This window comes from Eutrigla gurnardus (genome assembly GCF_963514095.1).
Source record: "Eutrigla gurnardus genome assembly, chromosome: 19".
Classification (NCBI taxonomy): domain Eukaryota; kingdom Metazoa; phylum Chordata; class Actinopteri; order Perciformes; family Triglidae; genus Eutrigla; species Eutrigla gurnardus.
The window spans coordinates 11,980,990-12,004,931 of record NC_139930.1 but is presented as its reverse complement, the minus strand read 5'-3'; the positions used below and the strand labels follow the sequence as shown (position 1 = coordinate 12,004,931).

Here is a 23,942-nt window from a genome sequence, read left to right as displayed (position 1 = left end):
CTTGTGCGACCCGTGATGAAAGTTGTTCATGTGCAGTAGAACAGTGGATGAAGAACTTCATTATTCAACTGTAATTGAGTGAGCATGGCTCCCAATCAGGTAAGAAGTCCGTGTTATCAGGAGAAACCCTGCTGTTTGCCTCCGTGTCTCCCGCTGATATGGCTCTGGTGCACTCAGTTTGAAGTCTATTTGATTTATACTGATCATAGTGCGTCTGCTCGTATACGTTATCTATGTGAGGACCACATGTTTTTTTGTTTTATTTGATGGTCCTCACATTAGTTTATGGTTACAAGGTTTAAATTTAGCGTTTGGTCTGGTACAGACTTGACTCGGGGTCAGGTTTATGATTAAATTAAAGTTAGGTTTGAGTGGTTAGGATTAGGGCTAACTTCACAGTTTGAAGATGAAAGTTGTCCCACTGAATATAAAAGCTGTGTGTGTGTGTGGACAAAATGTGATGTGGGGGGGTAGAATAAATGGTGAGGTTGTGCATCTGTACGATAGAGAGAGAGAGAGAGTGTGTCTGTCTGTGTAAGTATGTGATGAGGGTGTATTGAGCTGATGGTTGCAGATAGCAGTCCCGGATACTTAAGTCATAAAAGTGTGTCTCGGAGCCCCGTGGCTGTGCAGGCCCTGGTGCCTGATGTTATCACAGTGGCCGCTCTATCAGGACAGAAGAGTACAGAAGCATTCCTGTACTACTGGAGCTGGTGTCGGGCCTGTAGCCGCGACTGGGGGCTGGGATGGAGGCTTCAGAGCGGGCTGCTGCAGGAGTGCACTTAGACGGTTGGGGAGTGGCGTGGGAGGCTGCCACATTACAGGACGGGCTGCTGAATTATTTACAGCAAGGTGTTATTAAGGCCTTTGCTGTGCTGGCTTGTCAACAGCTTAACTAGACTAACAGGGAAATCAAATAAAGTTTTGTGCTCCAGTATTGGCCTCATACATCTTAGGGGGCACGGAGGCAGTGTTGTCATGTTACTACAATGTAAATTCTAGTAAACTGGGCGACCTACTGCATAAGAAAGTGTTGCCAAAGGGGTCTGATGGAGATCAGTATGTGACGAGTTGGGAGCGTCGGTACTTGGCGAAATGCGCATCGCATATTTTAGAAGCTGATAGTGTTTTGTGTGAAAAACCTAATTTGCAAAATACAGTAGAAAATATTAGAAAGTGGAATACCTCCCTCTTAAATATAGCAGAGGAGAGGTATAAAGTAGCACCAAATAGAAATAATCAACAACCTCCACATTTTTGCTTATTGTAGTATCTGTGTGTGGAAGGCCGAGGGGGATAGAGAGCGGGATGAAACGGCAAAGAGTGAAACGGGCTTTGGAGCCGTGCAACTCCTCCATTCTGCCTGAAAGAGTGAGGGCTGGGTGAAGAGCCACATTTACAGGAACAGACGGCGGAGCAGGCACGAGGCCGACTTGACAGGTTACGTCTTCATCGCCGCCTTTCCCTCATGTCCTCTCGCATTCTCGCTGTCTCCCCCGTTTTCTGACCAGTAGCACCTGGGGGTGGGGGGGCTGTTACGGCACCTCTAGGGCCTCCGTATGCCAGCAATTGTCTCTGGCCCGGATTAGTTTTTTTGTATCCAGTTACGGACTTTTATTCCCGTGGAGTCAAGTTCAGCATGGCACGGAGGGCCAGCAGTGCTGCTGAGAGCCCAGTGATTTATGTATTGCTGAGTGAGAGCAGCAGGTTCAAGTCAGAGGTCTCCAGGCAGCGTAGCATGCCGTATATGTTTGTCTGCGTGTGTGTTTGGATGTGTGTATGAGTCACTGTTGCTCTCTGCAAACTGAATGTGAGAAGCCGCATGAGGGCCAACCCAAAGCTCCAGGCAGGGTGCCTTTATCTGATCTATTTGGCTTGGAGAGGTTCCATTCCTTTGACAGCGAGCATGCCTGGAAGATTTTTGGTGTTGTTAAAAAAATAAAAAAAATAAAAAAATGACTCCGAGAGGTGGGGTCATCTCTTTAGAAGCTGCGCTCATTGGTTGAACGCTGAGTGATGATGGACTAACTTTCACAATTCTGGAGATATTTTTTTTTCTTTTGAAAGCAACTAATCAGCCAACTTTTCTACAGCATTAATAGCGTGACGTGCAAAAAAAGTGGAAGAATGCCATACATGCACAAGCACTCCAAGACCTCTGTGATAGAATTACTTAGGCACACAAGTGAGGTCACTTCCTCCTGGGGAGGTCCCTGCCTTTTTCTTAGCAGGGATCATGGTCTACTGCCAATAGCAACAACTTGACCCAATTAGTTTAACAGCGGCGCAGTAGTCGGAAATGTCTGACATCTGCACATTATGAAATGACCTTGAATTTTATGCTCTTTGGTGTATATTTTGGGTTTATTCTTGGGCAAAAAAACCGACAGAACACACCACAATTTTTTCAGTTTGTCAAACTTGAGATATTGAACCCGTTTGACTTGCTGCCCACACAGATAACATTTGTCACTTATGGCATACAGTCTCAAAGCAACACTAAAACATAAAACACTCTCCTTTCCATCTCTGAATGAAAAGTTGAGCAGTAAAAACACAGGCCGGAGAGAGCAAGCTGTCACAATTGGACCAAGAATCAATCAAGATATGCTAAACACAAGCCTGTGCTTTTGCACCATATATCCAGCCGTATCCATATCAATATTCCTTTGAAATATGATGTCCTAAAGATGGAGCCATATTTATTCTCGACGGTGCGTTTTGAATCCCTGAGATATTTTAAAATGGGGCATCTGTCCTGTGGCCTGGTCAGCCATCTGGATAAGACGGGACAGGGAGAAGATGTTAATGCACTTCATGATGAGAAAGGAGGATGACACCTTTGACCTTCCCTAGCCTTTGACCTCCGCAGCCGATATGGAGCAACTGACGCTATGGGTTTCCTATATCTAGCATATGCTGGCAAGGCCGATACGTTAAAAGAAATTCCTCATTTGCCACACACTGTTTATATAGCCGCTCCCCCATGTTGTAAACAGCCTGGCTGTAAGGAAATAGATATTTACTTCACAGGCTTTCTATTTGATTAGAGAGAGAAAAATTGACATGCATATTGGATATGTTGCTACTCTTATTGCCACATATGCTAATGAGGAATGGGTTGTAGATACCTGAGCGGTGTGTACTGTTGGAGTTGAGATTTCGTTGTACGCTGGAGTGCCTCCTGTAATCATTCCCTTACATGTGTATGCAGAGATTGGCTGTGCACATTTTGCAAACCCAACAAGAGTTTCAGTTACATATCACAGAAGCTCAGGTCCACGGCTATGTAAGAAGATCTGGCTCTAAATCACTGCTGCATTTCCAGGAACCACCGCTAGAGTAAATAGAAACTCCTTGAAAAGTCCATGTGCTTCTGTCTCGCATGATGGCTGCGACTCCTTCAGTAGCAGCTTCTCAGTACATTGACATTTATATAGTGTTTCCCTTGGGGTGCAGCCAGGGAGCCCAAGGTGGCTGGAGTCCAGGGGTGGTGTGGTATTAAGGTGGGGGCGGGCGGGGGGGGGTTTATCCTTTTACATGTGAAGCCATGGTAGCTGAGCCCTCGTCAATGGTAGCCTATGGGCAATGACATATCACTTTCCCACACTGAGATTTAATTAGAAATTAGAGTGCACATCACCTCTGACCTCTGATGCTGCAGCGCTCATGTTGTGAGGAGGAATCCTGAGCATATTTGTGCACCGGGATCACCAGTTCCCGTCTAATGTAAAATAAAAATGCTCCAATGAAGCTGCCAAAGTGGATGTTATGAGGGGAATTATATGGGAATACCACGGCAACAATCAATCTATCCTAGTTCACGTCAGTTTATGCAAAAGATTGTTAAAGATTTACGTTTAAGAATTTTCTTATTTTTAATGTTTTGCAACTTTGCAAGACACAAACAGAAAATAATTGGTTTTCACTGATGAAGAATTTCGTTCATTTAGAGTGCTGTTAGCTAAATTCAGATATTTAGATAGAGAAGAAACAGTCGCTGTCAATCAACAACAGAAGAACCTCCACTTCCTGCACACATTCAGTCTTTACTGATAACTGGATGTCCAGCTTGCACTGCCAGTCATCTGGCCAATCCTGTATGCTAAACATTGACCTTGTGACCTCTGCTCATGACCCCTGACCTGTGATGTTGACCCCTTGTCCAAGGGGATGGCTCTCTTGTATATCTCAACTGGCCGTCTCCATTGACTACCTGCCAGGCACCTGCTCTGAGAAATGAAGCCAAGGCGAATGCCTCTCTTGGGAGCCTTTTGGACTCGGCAGACAACAAGGCCTGGCCTCAGCCCTGCATTTGAATAGGCTTTGAGTGGCCCTGGTAAACCAATCTCCCTAATTATCTATTGAAAGAACATTCTTTTTCCTTGCCCAGTCATTACCTTGATTTCAATTGCTGAAAAGTAATATAAGGGAGCTAAAAAGAAAAGAGAGGGGATCGAGAGGATGTGGAAAAACATACATGCATGTGCGCGCGCACACACACACTTATGATGCATGTAGAAACACAAAAGACTGTGTGTCTTCCCTTTTTCATAAAGGTTAATTGGAGGTCAGAGGTTATAAAGCCATGATACAGGTGCAGGTCAAGGCAATGAAGAGAAATTAAATATGAATATATAGCCTTCAAGTGCACTTTGCTGAAACAATTACTGCTTTCAGGACAGGTTGCAGGTTTTTATGTCAAACTATAGTTTTGCGTTTAATTCTGGTATAAATATTAGAGAGGACCTATTATGCTTTTGAGCTTTCCCCTTTCCTTTAGTGTGTTTATACTTTTGGCAAATTAAGTAATTAGCATAATATCTGCCCAGCCGCTAGCTTGGCATGCCTTTAAAAATATGCTAGTAAGAGTGGAGCTGAGCATGGATTCCCCGACTGAGAAGACACAAGTAGAACCAGAAACTAAACTTCCTTTTCATCACTATTACTCAACAGTGCAACTCCTGCTATCTGCTTATGGAAAGAGTTGTGACATTTCTGACAAACACCCTAAGTGGTTGACCAATCAGAACAGAGTGGGCCAGCTGACCAATCAGAGCAGACTGGCCTTTTTGGGAGGGAGGGGCAGGAGCATTTCAGAGAGAGGCAGGTAACCTGAAATCCAATACAGTGGAGAGCTAACAGAGTTTACCTGGTGTTGTGGGCGTTACGCTTCCCTGCATAACCAGCATATGAGTGCAGTGCAGAGCGTTGGCGATTAGCTAGCCAGTGAGCCACACATACTGGAACTCATATGCACTAACATGCATGGCTGGGCTGGCTACCTCAACAAAGCACAGAGAAGCTTAGATAACAACACACACAGAAGGAGATTGTGATTTCATCCTCTGCTCAGGTAGACATTACTCCTCTAAATCTTTAGACGTCTAGCGCCCCTGAAATGTCTGAGTGGACCACATATAATGTATTTCTTTTTCAGTGTGTCATCATCCACTGTGATTCAGGTCTCCAGCAGAAACCAAACCACTTGAAAAAACAAAAACCTGGAACCGTACTTCATGAAGAGTTTCAACAGGAGTAGTTAAGAGATAAGTTTTACATCTGTCCATCTGCATCAGTTGCCACAGTTAAGGCTATCTACATGCTGTAACGCTGGGTCAAGAGCATGGAGATAGTTACTGAAGAGTGGGCTCTCGGGGCTCTAGGGCTGTTCTCAGAAAGCACTCAAGGCTTGCATGCAGCCACCATGTAGTGGAGGAGATAAGAGGGGACAGAGTTACCCTTTGAAACTATATATAGATCATGACAAGCTGCATTTAGGTTGTGTCTCACATCCATAATTTCTCCTTTTGGTGCCTATTATTCTTCGAGTGTTGTGTGATTAACTTGGTACGTGACGTGAGTTGAAGTATTTTAACATCTCCCCCTGAAAACAAAATAAAGAGGCGCAACAACACGAGGTGGAGTTGTTCCCCTGGCTCCACATATACCTCACCAGGAATAGATAACATACATGATATTCACGCTGCGAAAATCTCCACCTTGGTCCTTTAATCCATCAGAGGTCCAAAATCAACAATTTCCGAATGGACCAAAAACATTTGATGAGGTGAGAGATTATTTCTCATTTTCCCAGCAAATGTAATATAAAGAAAATCACAAAATGTATTTGTTGTGGGCTGAAGTAACGTGTTTAAAAGAGACTGAATGCCATGTTGATAAAGATACTGTAATTTTATGTCTGTTGTGGAGGTCTACAATCGTCACATTTCCTCTCATACTGATGAAAAACTGCTGTATTACCGTCTTTGAACTTCTCTGAAAGTCTGTGTATCTTAAGTTCATTAATCTCCACCAGTCTCCAGTCTGCCCGCTACAACAGCAGCACCTCCAAATCTCCTCCCGGCTTTGGACCGGAGCCTCGACTGTCCACACTCCTGTGATCTCAGAGTCACACTTTAACTGATGCAGTCAGACGAACACATTTCTCTGTATTTCAGCACACATTCATATGACCAACAAATCTTTTATGAACGCCCGCGGACACAGTTGATCCGCAGTTACCTCTGACATCCGGGCCGAGGCCTCTGACCCCCGCCGGAATAAAAAAGGGCTTCCAGGCGTCACTAGCTCGTTGCAGTGATCAAAATAACGTATAGTGATGTGGCGACGTTCTCGCTAAATGCGAGCGTACTCACAGCCCCAGTGTGGTTTCTGTCAGGAGGAATAAGCACTGTGGGTTTCAGCTTTTACTGCTCTCAGCTATCTCTTCTGGGGCCTCTAGCCTCTTGTCTCCTACCCACACCACACCACACCACTCTGCTGACATCAAACAACCACGCCTGCTAGTGCCACACTCAGGGGCTCGGTCCACATATCGGCATTTTAGCAATTTGTTAATGTTAGTTCCTACAATCGTCACATGTGTACACACACACACACACACACACACACACACACACACACAGGCAGATTCGAACATGTAGGGCTGCCCTGATCTCAGGATTAGACCCCATTGGCCCTCTGCAACTTCAGAGGTGCTCCAATAAGCTTTCTGCAGACAGCGGTTCCCCCATCACGTCGTTTATCTTCCAGCCCAGGACCACTTCAAGGCCCTGGGAGGTGCACGGCGCTGAGGTCAGTGGTGGGGGTGGGTCTGGGGACAGGAGCGTGGAGACATCAGAGAGGGACACAGCTTTACTGTTATCATGGTCGTCATAGCTGGTAAAACGCCTTCAGAGGTCAACAAGACTCGCATCTGATGGCGTTTACATTTTCTTTTAAGGCAGCAAAATGTGAAGCCTTCATTTCTGATATTCATCACTTTTCTAATTCATTCCAACTCAATTCTGGTTCATTTCTGTGTTAATCCGAACCAGTTCTTTTCACCTTTTTCGTGTTTGAATGACGTATTAAAGCATTGCCACTGTGTCATTAAGGGAGAAACCTTTTTGGTTCAGTTGGACAAAACATAGTTTGGCTCTTTCACTCATGAACTAGACCCCCCCACCCCCAAAAAAAACCCTTGCTGCCAGAGTTGGCAATATTTCAAATTGATCCACTAGCAGGAAAGCAACAAAAATGTACAAATCCAGATTAAGATTTATTTTCCCGAAGCAATAAGTCAGTATTCGGTGGCCTAAACACTCCCATGAAAGTCACATTCCAGCAGCTGCTTCACAATAAATGCATTCCTGTATTCCCCAAAGGAACCGTGAGTGTAAGAGCGTGCGTCTCATTTGTTTCCGGTTGTTCCTGTTTTTTGAATTGATTTGATTGATTCCTTTTAAGCAACTTGAAATCGACTAATTCAGCTGTGGCACAGCGTAGCCTAGCACATCCGTCAGCGACGTGTCTCACTCGCCCTGGAGCCCTGTGGACAGTTGAGAGCTCTGTGAATCTTTGCTAACCCTGTGTGTGTGTGTGTGTATGGGTGTGTATGGGTGGAGGTGGGACTGTGGGGTGAGTGATGACACTGGTGGTGTAATCCCACCGACATCTGCTTCTAATCTGCAACATGAAAAAGACACTGTTGTGACCCCATACCTGCCCCCAACCATCCTCTACCCCCACACTGCTCCTTCTGCCCAAAGTTGCTCTCTCTCTCTCTCTCTCTCTCTCTCTCTCTCTCTCTCTCTCTCTCAAATCAACCAGTGGATCGGGTTACAAAAAGGTTTCTACCACAACTTGCAATCAAACCTGTGAAGAGGGAGTATTTATTCATTTTTCTTCCAGTTGAGATCGAGCCAATCTTTTAAGTTTCCAAGAATAAAAGTTGCAAAGTTGTTTGATGACAAATCAGAAGTAAATAAGATGAAAAGTGGCGTCGGTTAAGCGAGAAACATTTCCTTTTTATGTCACTCTGGGTCCCAGACCGGGGGGGGGGGGGGGGGGGGGGGTTTGCAGCATGTGGGGACTTTCCAGTGGACGAAGATTGCCTCAATCGAGGAAAGTATTTATTCAGGAGTAATAGAGAGAGAAATAATACAGCAGCCAAAAAGCCGGGGCCTGAGCGGATGAGCAAGAAAGAGGATGTGGGTGATTGAAACACGGCTGCAATTTGTTTTAACTGGCTGTAGAAGCACGGCAGAGCTCTTAGGGCTTGGTAGTTGTAAATCTGCAGCCTTGCAGGAGTATTGTCGGTTCATAACCTTTCTTTCTTTCTTGCTCTCTCTCTCCCTCCCGTACGCCTCCCAGGGGTACATTTAGCTGGGGAAATGGAGCTTTTCTTCCCTTTATTTGACTTCCTCGTCACTGGCAAACTCCCCCCCCCCCCCCTCGCTCTCTTGTTGTCTGACACACATGCACACACTCGCCTTGACCCACGTTTTGCAGGACCCCAACCGTTGGTGTGCAGACCAGTCGTGGGAGGACAAGGACACAACACAGAGATACATTAGGAGTAAATCACTTCCCCCCTTTCAGCCAACAATGGTTCTGGGAAGTCGTGTAATTCTTCCATGATCTGTGTTCTCTCCGTCTTCCTATAAATGCATATTTGAATTCACTGCGCTACGGTCAATTTACATATATACGCTCCTCGTACAATAAATGTTGTATAGCGTGCAGTTTGCAAAACAGATAGGATGCTGAACATTGAAATATGTCACGTGTCTTTCACTCAAATTACAAACAAATAAACAGACAAAAATTATGGCCATGGATAGTTTGTCTTATTGGCTCAAATTTGTAGTATTTATCTTGTAGAGTTTTGCTTCTAAGACATTTTGACAAATGGTAACATGTCTTTCCAGAATCCCCCTCCCTGCTGCTTAGGATAATCCAGATTGACAGTTTTGACATTTTGGACATAAACTGTTTTCACAGCACCGGGGAGACACTGACTACTTCTTCAGTCAAAAATAAATAGTTTCAATAACAGCCTTGACAGCAAGGTGTTGGGATTATCCGGTTACTGTAGGACAAGTTGACTTCAAACACAGTGAGCAGCATAAGGGGAGTTCCATTCATCTCAAATGAAAGTGGGTTGCCGGCAGTGAGACAAATATCTTTACAGTCTTCAAATGGAACTAAAAGGCTAAATAGAACATAAACATGTAATTTAGATGAACTTGCTTTTATGATACTATTAATATTAAAAGCAAAAACAGAAAAGATGGATAAAAGCAACAAAAAAACAAAAAAGAAAGAGAAATTAGTCGTTTTGTGCCAAATGCGTGAGCGGATCTCTCTGTTCACACCTCCGGTTCAAGGCCTCCCGGCCTGTTTAGTCACCCTGAAGTACACACGCATGCATACATCCACACACTTTCATTTTCTCCAATACCCCCCCTTCCAGATTCCTTCCTTCCTTTGACTTAATGGTGGCGTTGCAACGTTTGCACACCGCTCTGCGGGTTCCACGCCGCTGCATCCCAGAGAGCCGTGCTTCTCCCGCTCCGCCGTGGGTCACTACTTAGGGTTTACACAGGGGGCAAAGGTGTTAATGCTACATGCTTTAAAGAAGTACAAGATGTCTTCACTTCACTTCTAACAGGCACCCTGGGTAAAAGCTGGAACTAATCTGAGGGGTGTGTGTGTGTGTGTGTGTGTGTGTGTATTCTATTCAAAGCAGAGAAGTGCATTTGTAAGTAGGTGAAGTTCAGAGGTGCTCTACCAGCTGGACAATACTAAATATGGCTGAAATTATTTCTGTTGAGGTTTCTCACTCTGGTAACAAAGGAGAGGCGGCTACCACTTCCTCGCTTTCTCTGTGATTTTATTCAGCGTTGCCTCAGCACAAACAAGGCCAATTATTTCTGCGCCAAGAGCACGCAGGGACGCTGGCTGTTGAGTTCATTCAATGAACGTTTTAATAGATTTATGAGCAGATATTACATGCATCTCGAATGTGAATGTGTGCACGGAATCACACATGTTTATGATGAAGTGTTTTCCTCGCCCGGCCATTTGAATTTAATATACTTATACCATATCACACTTTGGTCTTTACCTTACTTTAATTTGATCTTTTGTCTGCTCTAATGTCTCTTTATTTCGTTTCGTGGGAAGAACCGTCGCATTATTTGTTTTTTCATGCTCGGTAATGTTTTAAAAGCTAATTGATGCATATGATCAACTATGGTGAGAAAATATGGGCGTGTACAGAGATATATTGAAAAGAGTCACAATTTCCTCTCTGGCCCGAAGGGACAAAGTATGTTATGCTTTTGACAGCAATATCAACCACCAAAACTAAGCTGGTCGCACATTTAGTTGAGCAGAAGTCTGCTTAGGTCATAGCACTGGGAACGAATGAAAACACATTTGCGAGCAAATCAATTTTTATAACCTTTGCGTGTTTATTAGATATTCTGAGGCAAATGCAATAAAGTGGCCAAAGCCAATATTGTATGCCATGAGGGGTGGTGGAACAAGTCCAAACAGTAATGTCACCTCTACAGACCGAGCACTAATATTATACATGGAAGGTGGTTTGGAATGGAAGTGCTGTGTTTACGAGTGAATATGTTTGATTAAACCCATACAGTACTGGAAATGACAAAATGCCTGTTTTTCTGCTGTGCCTTTTTTTTTTGTTTTTTTGTTGTTGTTGCAGAGATGGAAGCACACACACACACACACACACACACACACACACACACACACACACCCTTTACTCTATACATGCACATAAACAGTCACACACCCACACACACACACACACGCACACGTCGTCCTCCCATCTACAGCCAAGGGAAGTAATGAAAACAAATGGCAGAGTTCTATTCCCGCTGGGACCCGAGGAGGAACTTAGTCATCAAGCTAATTTTATTCTTGTCTGGCCCAGAGACTCCATTTCCTCTGGGTGTTTTTACAAACGCCGGGCTGCACCACGCCATCGGCCAGTGATGGATATGAGGGCCTGATGGCCGGATGGCAGATGCTGGCCCTGTAACTCAAGCTCCAAACACTCGCTGGTGACCCCCCTTGCACCCCGTGCGTTACTCACTAAATGCGATGTTGCTGCTCGGGTGTGCGTATGTGAACTTGTACTTTGCCAAACAAACTGTACTTTCATTTTCTAGGCTCAAACATATGTAGAGACATAGTGATTGTTTAATGTTATATGAGTATTCTTCGATAAAAATGTACTATAAGATAATACAGGAGAATACAGTCAGCAGTGATTCACAAAGGATTTTTTTTTAGCCCTGATGTCATTGTTGTTTTTTATACAGTGGCCTTTTCTGTTCTGATTTTATGTCTGCTACTGTAAGTGTTAATACTATTTTCTATCACCATTTTAAAGATTAAAAGGGCAAAAACAAACATAAACCTGAAACTATAATCTACCACTACATGACAGGGAAATACATTCACCAAGTCCAGTAAAGCTGGAGCAAAACATCCTAAACAAAGCACAGACAAAGTTGAATATGTGTAATGTCGTTAGTGACGTTAGGGTTGCTAATCATGCAGTTACGGTATGACCTCTTTCATATAACAAAATGGTAAATACGTCTAATTAGCTCCTGCCTATCCTTCCCATGTATGTTACGAGCAAGAATCATGTTACAGGCAGCAGCGAGTTGTAGGTTAACAGCTTAAGCAGTGAGAGCTCTGCTTTCTGCTGGAGGCTACCAGAGCAGAGATTTCAAAGGGCTGTTTAAGCCTGCAACAAATGAATGCATCACGTAATTTGTTATAAGACTGGAAAAAAAAATCTCAATACCATGTCATAAATCAAATAATAGTCATGTATGCATTTCAGCGATAAATCCCATTCCAAACCGATCGCAATCTGTATGTGGTTGAAACTGTTTTTGTCTTAAAGTTGAAACATGTTTCAGCGTAAAGTTATTGTTTATTACAAAAAAAATGTTCCCGTATTATTTGAAATATAATCTTTCACAGCATATGCTACAATCTGTTTTCCTGAGATTCAGGCATAATAGATTGTTATACTTCATCTAAAAGGCTCCGTGGGACGGGAAAGCCTTTTTCTTCATAACTGTGTAGATTAATAATAAATGCTAAAAACTCTAATTTTTCGCCTGAAACTGAGCGAGGGGGCATGTCACAATGCTTCATTGGGTTAGCTGGATTAGTAAGATCGGTATTACATTTTACCATTCTGGGTCGCGCCAAAGTCCCATTCTGCGACATGCGCACAGCTGGTAGCGGAGGACACTTGGGACGAAGCAGAAAGAAAGCCAAATGGCCTCCTGTTACAACTCCTCTGTTACCATCTTGAAGCCGTCATTCCAATGCATGGATTATTCAGTAACTGTACCCTTTTAGTCTTGGCTGTGGCCCGCAACAGCAAAAAGAACCTTATTGTTGTTGATTTGTTAGTATATGCAACAACTTTCGGGAGAGAAGGGAAACATTAAAAAGCAATTAATATACTGGAGTGCGAAGGAAAAGAGGAGCCGCCCAGGCCTCCGGAGGGACCGGCGTTATCTGCGGCACGACCTGAAAATGCGGAAAACATGGAAAAGATGGCTTTTAATGTGACTCCTGCTCATCCCCGCAGATGGATGACTGATGGGAGGGAGCGAGGGACAAACAAAGGCTGTTTACGATCAGCATAATCAATGTGACATCAGCACAGCGACATAATGCGCGGGGGGTTGGTGCGGAGCGGGGCCGGAGCACAAGATGCTCTTTTTAATAAAACTACAACATGTTCCTTTTCTCATTACACCTTCCTGATCCTTGCCTGAAAGAAGTTCCTCTCAGGCTTTTACCACCCTTCAAAGAAGCCTTAACATCATGGCAGGATATCGGTGGCACCCACTTTAAAAGCAATCAAGTATGCATTTAGATTTCAAGCCGACAGGTTCAGCACGGGTCTTCTGTGCTTTATTGTAAAGAAAGTGCAGCTCCTTCTGTTTCTACACTTGAGTGGTACCTACAACTCATCATAAAACGCAGGAACACTGGCTTGAGATTAAAGGTAGCTCACATTACTTGAATGGACTCAACATGAAACGGCGGATAAAGTAGAATTATTCTTTCGGTAAAAAGCATGTGAGCATCTTCACATTTATTAGTGGTGTTTCTTCCAAGCGGCAAACCTCTGGTGCTCAGAAATGAAGCCGATGCGGAAATGCCCCCGCCAAAAGCTGCAGTTCCTTAAATGACCACTGGAGGCTGGCTCAAAAAGTGAATCCCCAAAGATTCCCATGTTAAAATGCCTAAAAATGTACAGCAGGAATAAACATCTTTACAATCTGGTACAAAAGAATATCAATGTCGTTGTAATGTTAACTTGTATGATTGTTTCTAATAAATTGATTAATTGAAGAAGTGTGTGCACCAGTGTTTTCTGTGAATGAAATTTGAATGTTATAGTATTTTATTTATACGTTTTCATTGTGACCATTCATTGTGTCTACATTACATGGCTAGCATCACAGAGTAGCCTAGAACCACGTTTCTTAGCCTAGCTTGTTAGCCTTTGCTAACTTGGTAGCTTTGAGCTAAATGGTGTTTCAGCAAAATAGGCTTCATTCGTCCCGCCTTTTTGCCCATTTTTGGATCAGCAGGTGTCGTCACTATGAAGATACGAAGGCCGGTAGCAACCCGCGCTGAGCGTCACTTGGGCTCTTCAGAAACCGATGGATGATCTATACACTCCACTGTTTCTCCATGTAGCACATCTCGCCCTTTTTCATTTCATTCAAAAGGGACTTATGGGAAATTTACTAGCTTTCAACACATGGACAATTCATGGTTTTTCTGTGGGAGTTATCTGAAGTACCTTGTGCTCTATGTAATCCTCACCAATGTTCAAAGGCAGTATTTTCAATACTTAAACATGATGAGGTTTTAATAAGATTTTTAAATGCTTGCCATTGAAAGAGTCTTTGACCCCCACCACCCCCTCTGACACGCGCCGCGTTTACGAAACTAGTTTTTGTCGGCCCCTCTCACTCCCTCACTATTCATTTGGTCCAAGGCTAAGAAGAGGAGGCCGTCCCTTCTAGTGAGAACCACTCAAACCTTACATACTTTTGCCCGTTACAATAGATGAAGAGGAAATCCATTTTGGCTGTGTTTCTCTCTGTAGTGGGCATGGATTAAATTTGAGAACCACCAAGGTTAAGGTGCTCAGTAATAATGCAGAGCTGAAAAAAGACACATTGTGAGAAGCATAGATTGGCTAACCTTGGTCCGAACACCATGGTAACAGGGCACATAGAGCTGATTTTCTACTCAAATATGAGAACTACACAGCCAGAAAAATGTATTATTCCAAAAAATGTTAACTGAATGATAAATGGAAAGCACCACTGAGGTTAATTATTGCATGATTGCATTGCAGAGTACACTTATTATAAAGCTTGCTATACAGCTATAAAGCTAAATCCCAACAATTGAATACCGCCAGCACACTAAATACAAGTTACACAATATACACCAGTGCTTCAATCATAACATTCACCAAAACACACTAAGGACTCTTTTCTTTTTCTCCCTTAGATGACGTGACATGTGTTGAGCCTGTGCACCAAAGCCCAGGTGTCATAATAGCTACATGATGGCTTTTTCCCCTGCTACAAAACCCGTTCATCATCCAAGGGGCCTGTTGGATTTTATCTCTGCCTGGCTTACTTTGAAGCACTTGATCCTCGGTCATGTCTGCCAGTTGGGGCTCATTGTGTCATGTGGGAGGTCACGGAGAGGGCAGTATTGCTGGCTGCTCGTCCTCCTCCAGTGCATTCATCTCAGTCTGCCTATAGAGTCCATATTCTCTGTGATATCAGATAGATAGAGAGATAAGGTAAATGGGAAGACAGATAGCTGGGGAGAGGAAAGAAAAAGGGGGGAAGTAAGGGAGGAGGGGCTGCACACAGACAGACAGTGCCAGGAAGAGCTGAATCAATTAAGGCACATCAAATCAAGAATTCATGCACGCTGAAAGTGACAAATATTGGCTGAGGCGGTCAAAGCTGTCAGGGCCTTGACATAGCTTAGCCCCCTCCCCCCATGTCCCATCATCATCATCAGGATTGTCATCATCTCTGTCTCTCTCTTTCCTGTTCTGTGTGTGTGTGTGTGTGTGATCTTTTTTCCAAAGAAAGGGAACACACACACATCCACAGATATATGGAAAGCCAGTAACTGGGACCTGAACCCGGCCTGTGCCCGTGTCTTTGAGGCCTGATTCAATTTAATCCAACTGATGCAGCCAAATCTGAGAGCTGAACCTGACCCAAGACTCGACGCCATTGTTTTTACGCTATCACTTCCATTGTTGTCTATTAGCGCGACAGGCTAATGCAAACACGTTAGCGACATTTACATATTTGCGGTCGTAACTATCCGTCAGCGGCTCCACAAAAAAGAGCGCCGTTCCACCCCTGGTTGGAATGCTTAGCGCCGAATCAAAAAAGCATGTAAAAGGAAAATTCTGTGTAAAAAGGAAGGATACAATAAATCAGTTCAGGACCTCAGATCCAGGCAAACCGCTGAACTCAAAGTATCACCCGTTACAACATTTGTGGGAGTTATCAACCCCGCTCTGCCCCCAATCTCCCCTTACTCCTCCAGGTCATCCCGGTGTCATCAGCTGGCGCGAGCATGTGACACCTCCGTCTGTCTGTCTTTCTGCCCCGTGTCTCCCGTCCTTGTCGGCTGTCCAACCAGCGACACTCGCGTCGCCGTCCCTGTCACTTCTGTCGGCCGTGGCCCACGTCAACATGCAGCGACCACTTGATATGTTTGTACGGGGGATTTTGGATGAATGTTACCGTGTTTTGAGAGAGGAACATCTGGCGGGGGGAAAAGGTTACAGTATAGGGATACCACCAGAGCCCTGTGCAGATTTCCTTCCATCAGATAAATCAAGCCAGCAAGTCTCTGCGAAACGGGAGGGGAGGGATGAGAGGGAGGGAAGGAGCGTTAACTCAATCCTGCCTGAGAGGAATGAAGTGCTCTGTAAAGGATGGGCCTCCTTAAAACAGCCATCTCTCTTTTGGTGGACTCTCTCTCTCTCTCTCTCTCCCTCCCTTCCTCCCTCCCTCCCTACTCTCTTTCTTTAAAAAATGTTTATTCAAATTATAAAAATTAAAAATCGAATGTACTCACAATATATTATATATTTATTTACTGTAATTCCATTGACCTTCACTATATTGAAATGGAGACAGAGATCTCAGAGATGGGTACCACAACTTGTCCTCTTATCTCACAAAAAAAAAGTTTGACTGCTTATGGCCTCATAACAGCACAGAAACGTGTGTCCAAGTAGTCCTCTTTTGACCACTGATACCAACAGCCATAATATCCCTCCATCCACCTCCGACCCTCTCTCCTACCATCTCTTCCTTCCCGTCATGTCGGGGAAACGGAGAAGCGAGGCAGGGATGAGTAAAGCACATGTCAGGAGACGTAAGGGCTTCTGTGGTGGCCGACGAGATGTAGCTGTCAGAGGAAATGCTGTCAGCGCCGACACCCAAGTATCAAGGGCATCTCTGTGTCTTCTCCTCCTCTGTGCCTGTCCTCTGTTGCCTTGCTTAATTACACTGCATGTACGCTACTACTGCTATTGTCAGGGGCTTGACGTGGCTGCACTGTTGGCATGCATGAAGCCAAGTTTTGACACGGTGCCCCGGAGACTGTGCTGTGTTGTTTTGATGTGCCGTTGAAGGCTTGTGTGCGGAGGCGAGTGAGCTGAGATCAAAAAACGGGGTCATGTGTGCTCTTTGTGATTGGAAATTGTTGAAATTTTGTATCGTGTACAAATAGTGTAATAGTTGGAAAATATTTTATGCATTAATTCCTGTCTGTGTTTGTATATTAAAGTACGTGCACTTCCCAGCATGCTTGAGCACACAGTTGTTACATTACCATCAGTGTTAACTTACTCCTAAATCAAGAAATTCCACTTATGCACAGTTCATGCAAAATGCCTGCCCGGTGTATGTGTATGCACACAGGGTGGGTGTGCCTGTGTAACCAGCACAAGTGGTGCAAGAGGGCTGGCAGTGGACGCATACTTCACACCCCAGACTGACCAGGAAGTAGTTGACAGCTCTCAGGGCCCTGGCCTGCCGCTAATTTCTCCACTTCCTTCCTGCTAGCCTAGCTTAGCATCAATCACCTCTCTCCACTCGCAGCGCCTAGTGCAAACCAATTTCCTTAATGCTGATTGCACTGTAAACCAGCTCTCCTCACCCGCTCTGGCTCTTGTTCCGTTTCAGTCGTTCACTCCGTCTGTCTTTCCTGCCGCGGCTTCCTCTCGACTTGCAAAAGCAATGACTCAACTCCTAAAAGCTGCTCAGCTGGATCAGCAGACTGAAAAAGTCTTGTGTGTAGTGTCTTGTAATATATAACCTTTTTTTTTTTTCAAATTTAGAAATACTACTCCTCCTACTTGACAAGGGTGTGTATTAGACACACTCTCTCAATCACACCCAGAAGATTTTCCTCTGGATAACACGAGTACTAACACTATCTGTGTAGAATGCAGAGCGCTCGGTGCACCAGCGAGAGGGGATCCCCTCCTTCCCGCTGAGACATGAGAAATTCCCTAAATGTTTCTCGAGTTTTGGAGTCATCAACTCAAGAGGAGGCTAGTTATTTCTCACCTTCGCTGAATCCGTACACCCAGCCCTCATCTGAGGTCAGGAACTGTGCCAGAGGCCCCGAGCATGTGTGTTTACATGTGCCCGTGTGTGCTCCTGCTTCCCTTTAACTCGAAGAAAGCGAGGTCCCGCACTGCGACGGACAGGAATCCTCCCACTACAGCATGCATAAGTGATGACAAGTAAACCAGACCACATTTTAAATATCCCCTTAATTCTTTTTAATTTATTGCGCTGGCATCATGTGGGACGTAACCGCTAGAATCGTGCCGCAAGTAGACAAAAATGTATCTTACCGTGAGAAGAGCTAGGCCCGAACACAGGAGCTATCAGCTCTCACCTCATCAATGTCATTCCAGCCAATTATAGGATCTAGCTCCAGAATTCTCCGCCACCACACCTTTCACATATCACAGGCCTCTGACCGACCGAGGGAGAATTAACACCACATCAGTCTGAACAAAACTGTAAATATGCCTTCAAGCTCTTTTTAAAAAATATATCCTTTAATATATTATAAGTTACCTTTGTCATGTCCTCTGCCATTTATGACAAACTTGCTGGCTCTCTTGACTTAAGGGGAATTTGTGTTCAACAAATGATTTATTAATTCGTACAAATCATGGTTATTCCAATGCAAGCCTGCTTGAAGTGTAATGAAAAACTCATTTGTTAGGGCATAGATTCCCAAAGAAAGTTAAAAAAAAAGAAGTAAAATCAGGTAACCAATGAATAAATCCTTCTAAAATTAAATCTTAACAGATGTTGGACGGAATAGAAAAAAAAAACAGCGTGAATGATGACGAAGACTTGTGTTTGGCTAAATTTCATAAAACACCATATTCGGACTCTTTCACGGCCTCTCTCTCTCTCTCTCTCTCTCTCTCTCTCTCTCTCTGAGCGAGGCGCAAAATCGTGTGTGTGTGAAACTCCTGCAATTCAGTGGCAGGCCTTTCCCAGTGGAGAGATTGATGAAGTGCAGTGGCCTGGGGGCCAAGGGAGAAGTAGTCCCCTGCTGGGACTTCTCTCTGGCCCACTGAGCACACCACAGCCACACAGGATACATCACTCAATCTGCTGCTGGCACACACACACACACACACACACACACACACACACACACACACACACAACCTCGGCGCTTGGACGACATAAGGGCTGGACGGCGAGGAAGAAATCGTAGCTGCGTTTACTCTTGTCCTAATGGCTGGTACAGGGCGGTTCATGTTTCAGCCTTGCTCCAGGGCCCACCACTGACATGCTGCTACATTATGTTAGCCTGTGTTTTATTTGGCTCTGTTTGGTATAGTGTAGTGGGATAGGAAGTGAGGGGGGCTACTAACCGAGGGCCACTCCAACACAAACAATGGGGCCGATGCCTGGTGGGCTTCACTGCAAACAAACTCCTGTGTTACGTGGCAGCCCCCCCCCCGAGCCACAGGCGGAGCTATTTTGTCACTATGTTTGTGCGTTTTGAGTGTGTGATGGGATATGCAGTGTAAATGTCAACAGGTTCGGCTTCCAAAAATTCATCCGGGGTACAGTCTATCTTGTATACTGTGTCTGTGCATGTAATGTATAAGTGTTTAAGGGAAGGGGGGGGGCACAAATGCTGCACGGTGTTGGGTGGCACTCACGTCACATCAGGCTGACGGATGGCTCAGATTGCCGTGACCAAGATGCCCCGGCTTCCAACGCACGCTGACGAGCGTGAGCGGTGCTTACGCAGCCTCTGACACTGACTTGTCTGGGAGCGCCTTGGACTGGCGACACAGTCGGAGAAATTCCTGGAGAAAGCCCCCGGTTCATACACATGCTCGCATCCTGACACACAAGCATGAAGAGTGGGGGGTGGGGGGTGGGGTTGGGTTGCCCTGACAAATTACCCACATCCCCGGCACTGGTGTCTCAGCATGGGGGGAACTCGATGGCCCAGTAGGAGGTGGTTGGATAAGTGGAAGGTCAGGGAATTGAGTGGAGAGGGCACCCAGAACCCATGCTTTCACGACGTAAGTCAAAGAGGAGGAGGGGGGGGGGGGGGGGCCAAGAAGGATGCATTTATTTCAAATCTCTTTATCTTTACCATCACAACCTGTGCTCGTTGGTGTGAGGGGCACAGAGTGCTCGTTGGTGTGAGGGGCACAGATAGGGGAGAGGTGTGCATGCTTATGTGTATGTGGGCATGCGTGTGCGGAGAGCAGCGAGGGCCGGCCATTCCAGACAGCGGGGAGAGGATTAGGAGTCTGGAATGCAAGACACTCCTTGACCCCGGTGCGACCTTTGAGGCTAAATCCCTTGCCCATATCTGTCCCTCATGGGTCATGATCCAATTGGTAGCCCCCTTTAGAATGCTGACCTCTTATGCACCTCGTCACTCAGTCTGCTCGCTACATCCCCATTCACTGAGAGTGGGGTCTGAGCCAGTCTGCTAGGATAACAACTGTAGGATTTTAGTCCGTAGACCGGTTCCTCGGGGTCTGAGAATAACATTTCAAAGCCGAAGTTCGGAGACATTTTCGTTAATGCAGGCCCTACTTAAGGAAATAAAGAAATATATCACTCTTGTTCTGCCTTTCAAGTGTCCATGTACACCTAAAACATAAATGAAGTGTTTCCCCTTTTCCCCTATTTTGGAGGCCTGTACGCCTTTCCATTTGCGAGCGTGTCGGCCCAGAATGACGTTAATGGAGGTGGAGAGGAACGAACACATCAGAATGGCGGGTGAGTGGCAGTGACACTGAGCAGCAGCAAAGAGCTGGGTGGCAGGCAATCAGAGAGGCTCTCTTTCTCTTTCACTTCAGTCCCACATGACATGGCTGACTAGAGAGATGAGAGACAGATGGGCGCCCCGCTCGCTGCTGAGGCCCCCTGAATAAAATATCATAGTTCTGATTAATTCATATTTCATCTGCATAGAGAAAAGCATCATTGTTTTTTTTTTTAGATACCGTTCAGACAGGCTGTTGTTGATTCATTTTCATTTATTGATTTGCCTGTTTACACTCTGATAAACAATTTAAATCAGTGATTATTGATTTAATAATTGGCTGTTACACTTAAGTTGTCGTTCACTTTATACCTTTGGTCTAAGGATGACAGTAAATAAATGATATTTTTCTTTTACTATAGGATAGAACACTGCAACAGTTTTCTTTAATGGTTCATATTTATTTAAAAAAATAGTTGATATTTCAGGATAACACTCACAATCGTGGCTCAGAGATAATGACTTTGGAAAAAATCTGACTCATTCCTCAAAACCAAAAATTGTTGTTATTGTGTAGGCAGATTCGTACAGATCCGTCTGTTTCCCTCTGTTGGCTGTGGCTTCATATTTAGTGCACCGACAAGAGAGTGATATCAATCCTCACACAATAAAGTGAATAAGTGTATTTCCAAAAACGTAAAACCATTGCATTCAGCTGCCTTACCTCTGCTTTCACCCAATATTCTGTTGCCGGCTCTCCTTTGTGGTACGATGCTGCACACAGACTGGTGATATATTGCAGGGGAAATTGCATTTTTCATATTTTGCCTTTTTCCCCCACTGCTCAACAAAGACATGATTTTGGAAATACTTCTACCACTTCTACTGTCGACAGAACGTAACGCTCACATCATGGTCACCCACACATGCTTGTGATGTCTCCATATTAGGTCATTTAGAAGAAGGCTAATGTAAGGGCTTTCTGGAATCAAAAGTGAAATGAACATAAACTTGTATTAGAATGGGTGTAGGAGGAGGAGAGAGCAGAGATTTGCTCAGTAAGGGAAGTAAAGAAAGAAACAAGGTGGAAGCTGGTCAGTTACTTTGGTTAAAGTTATGAATCTAATGTCTAAATGAATAAATAGAAGAACAATCAGCTGGAATTAGACTTGTTCTTTCACTCCTTGTTGTTATTTCTGCGTGAGTCCGAGCCTGTTTGTGCAAATGAACACACATGATTGCGTCGTCTCCAGTGTCAGGCTGCCTCTCCGTGCATCTGTCTCACAGGAGCAAAGTAGCAGCTGTGAGGAGCCCGGAAGGTCGCCCCGACGCCGCCCGCTCACCTGTGTCACGTCCGCCCGCCAGCGCCATCAAGGTGCGTCCAATCTTCCGCCGTGGCATCTCTGTACCTGTGGCCGTATGCTGCACCTTTGTGGCAGCACGCTTCGCCCTCCCTCCCCCCCCATCCCTCCCACCTTGCGTTGCTCAGGGCATCTGTCACTCATCTGTCATTTCTTTCATCAACTCCTGCCTTCCTCCTGCCTTCTTGTGCCCGGCCCCGGCGAAGGCGGGAATGGAACCACCGGAGCGAAAAAGGTGACCACTTTGCCCCAGTTCTGGGTTTAGCTGCTGTGAAGGATGACGCATCGGGGGGAGGTGTTGACTGACAGCGCTAAACCAGGTTTCTCTGTGGAGGCACAGGAGTTTGGAGAATGTGTGAGTTAAAAACACTCTCTAACACTGTGTGAGCAAGATATACCAACACCTCTATTGTACTTGACAAATGGGAACGAGGGTTAAAGTAGACGATGGTGATGATGATAATGGCAAAGTCTGTGGGTTAAAATTTGATTAATAATCATAATCATGAGTCAGATTATTTTGTTCAAAAATATTTTCACATTCAAATTAAGTTACAGATCCCTTAATCACATTGATTGAGTTTCAAGAAAAGCCTTTTTTTTGTGAAAAAGGGGAGGAAAAATCAGCAAAAATGTTCTCTCGTGGAAACAGAACCTGGACCATCGGTGTTGAAAATGACGACGCGTCATTCATCACCCCACCTGTTTCCAGTCATGTCTCTTACACATAATCCTTTCACAGTGTGAAGACATATTTTGGCAGTTTTTCCTGAGCAAAAAGGAGGATATCATATTCAGTATTTTCCCATAACTTCAGGACAGCATGAAACACATGTATTTCCCTTTTGGCAGCTGTAAACGCACACCTTAGCTTTCTGAAATTTGTTGGTGGCCCGAGGGTCTACTCCGAGGGAAATGATCAAAGCAGAGCTGCTCCTCAAGGGTTAAAACGTCAGCAGCAACAAATTTGCCTTCGCTAAGCCTACCACACAAGTAAATTCTAAACTATGGACAACCTTGCTCAAATTCCAGGTCGGCACTGTGCATGGAAAGACCCCACAGGTGAATCCATGATAGATTAGCCCGACTGAAGACTAACATGTCTTGAGGCGACGAGAAGGAGGGGATAGTTACTTCCTAACACACATATCTATATATTTTCCTTTGGAAAAGGTGTTTTCTCGGACCCTCCTCTTGCACAACAAGTCTCCCACAAGCCGGGGAGAAGGCTATTCCAGCTATCAGTGGCTAGACCTATCGTGAGTACTATCTGAAGTATTGCACAAATAACGATCAAAGCAGCTCCCTGCACTGGCTGGGCCCAGACAGTAAATCCAGCCTGGTGATGGCCAGGCAGCGATTTCGCTTCACGTTTCCATCCAAGTCAAAAGGAAGAAGAGGAATAAAACAGATAAAAAAAAAAGAAAAGAAAGAAGTGCCCTTGGCTGTGGCCCAAACTCCGGCCGTATCAGTTAGGCTTTGCTGCCACGTGGCATATGGTACAAGACAAACTGTCAGCCTTTTTCCCTCCTGTCTGTGCTTGCTTAGAGATGACAGGAGCAAGAGCATGTTTGTGTCCCGGCAGCAGGCATCAGGCAGGCTTAGCGGTGATTTGGGGGGAAAAGGGGTGAAAGGCAGAGCATCTTGTTGTGGCGAGCAGCGATGCGTCTGCATGGCAGGGCGTGGGGGACTACGCGGTAGCTGCGGGGGACAGCGCGGTGGCTGCGATTGTGAGGAAACTGCAAATTGATCAAATTGTAGAGGCAAGACTTTAGGCCTATTATCTGGGTCATGTCAATGTCTCTCTGGTCTCTAGTTGGTCACAGGGGCAAGTAGAGTGTATGCGTATGTTTGTGCATAAAGAGTCCAAGCCTT

The 23,942-nt window shown here is 45.0% G+C and overlaps 1 long non-coding RNA gene across 1 annotated transcript in view; it reads left to right on the top strand.

Moving 5' to 3' along the window:
• Positions 1–22,082, top strand: part of LOC311029426 — a 41,699-nt gene extending 19,617 nt beyond the window's left edge. The window contains exon 3 of the long non-coding RNA XR_014598880.1: positions 21,994–22,082. This is a non-coding gene — a long non-coding RNA (uncharacterized lncRNA). The remainder of the gene's footprint in view (positions 1–21,993) is intronic.
• The last annotated feature ends 1,860 nt before the right edge of the window (positions 22,083–23,942 follow it).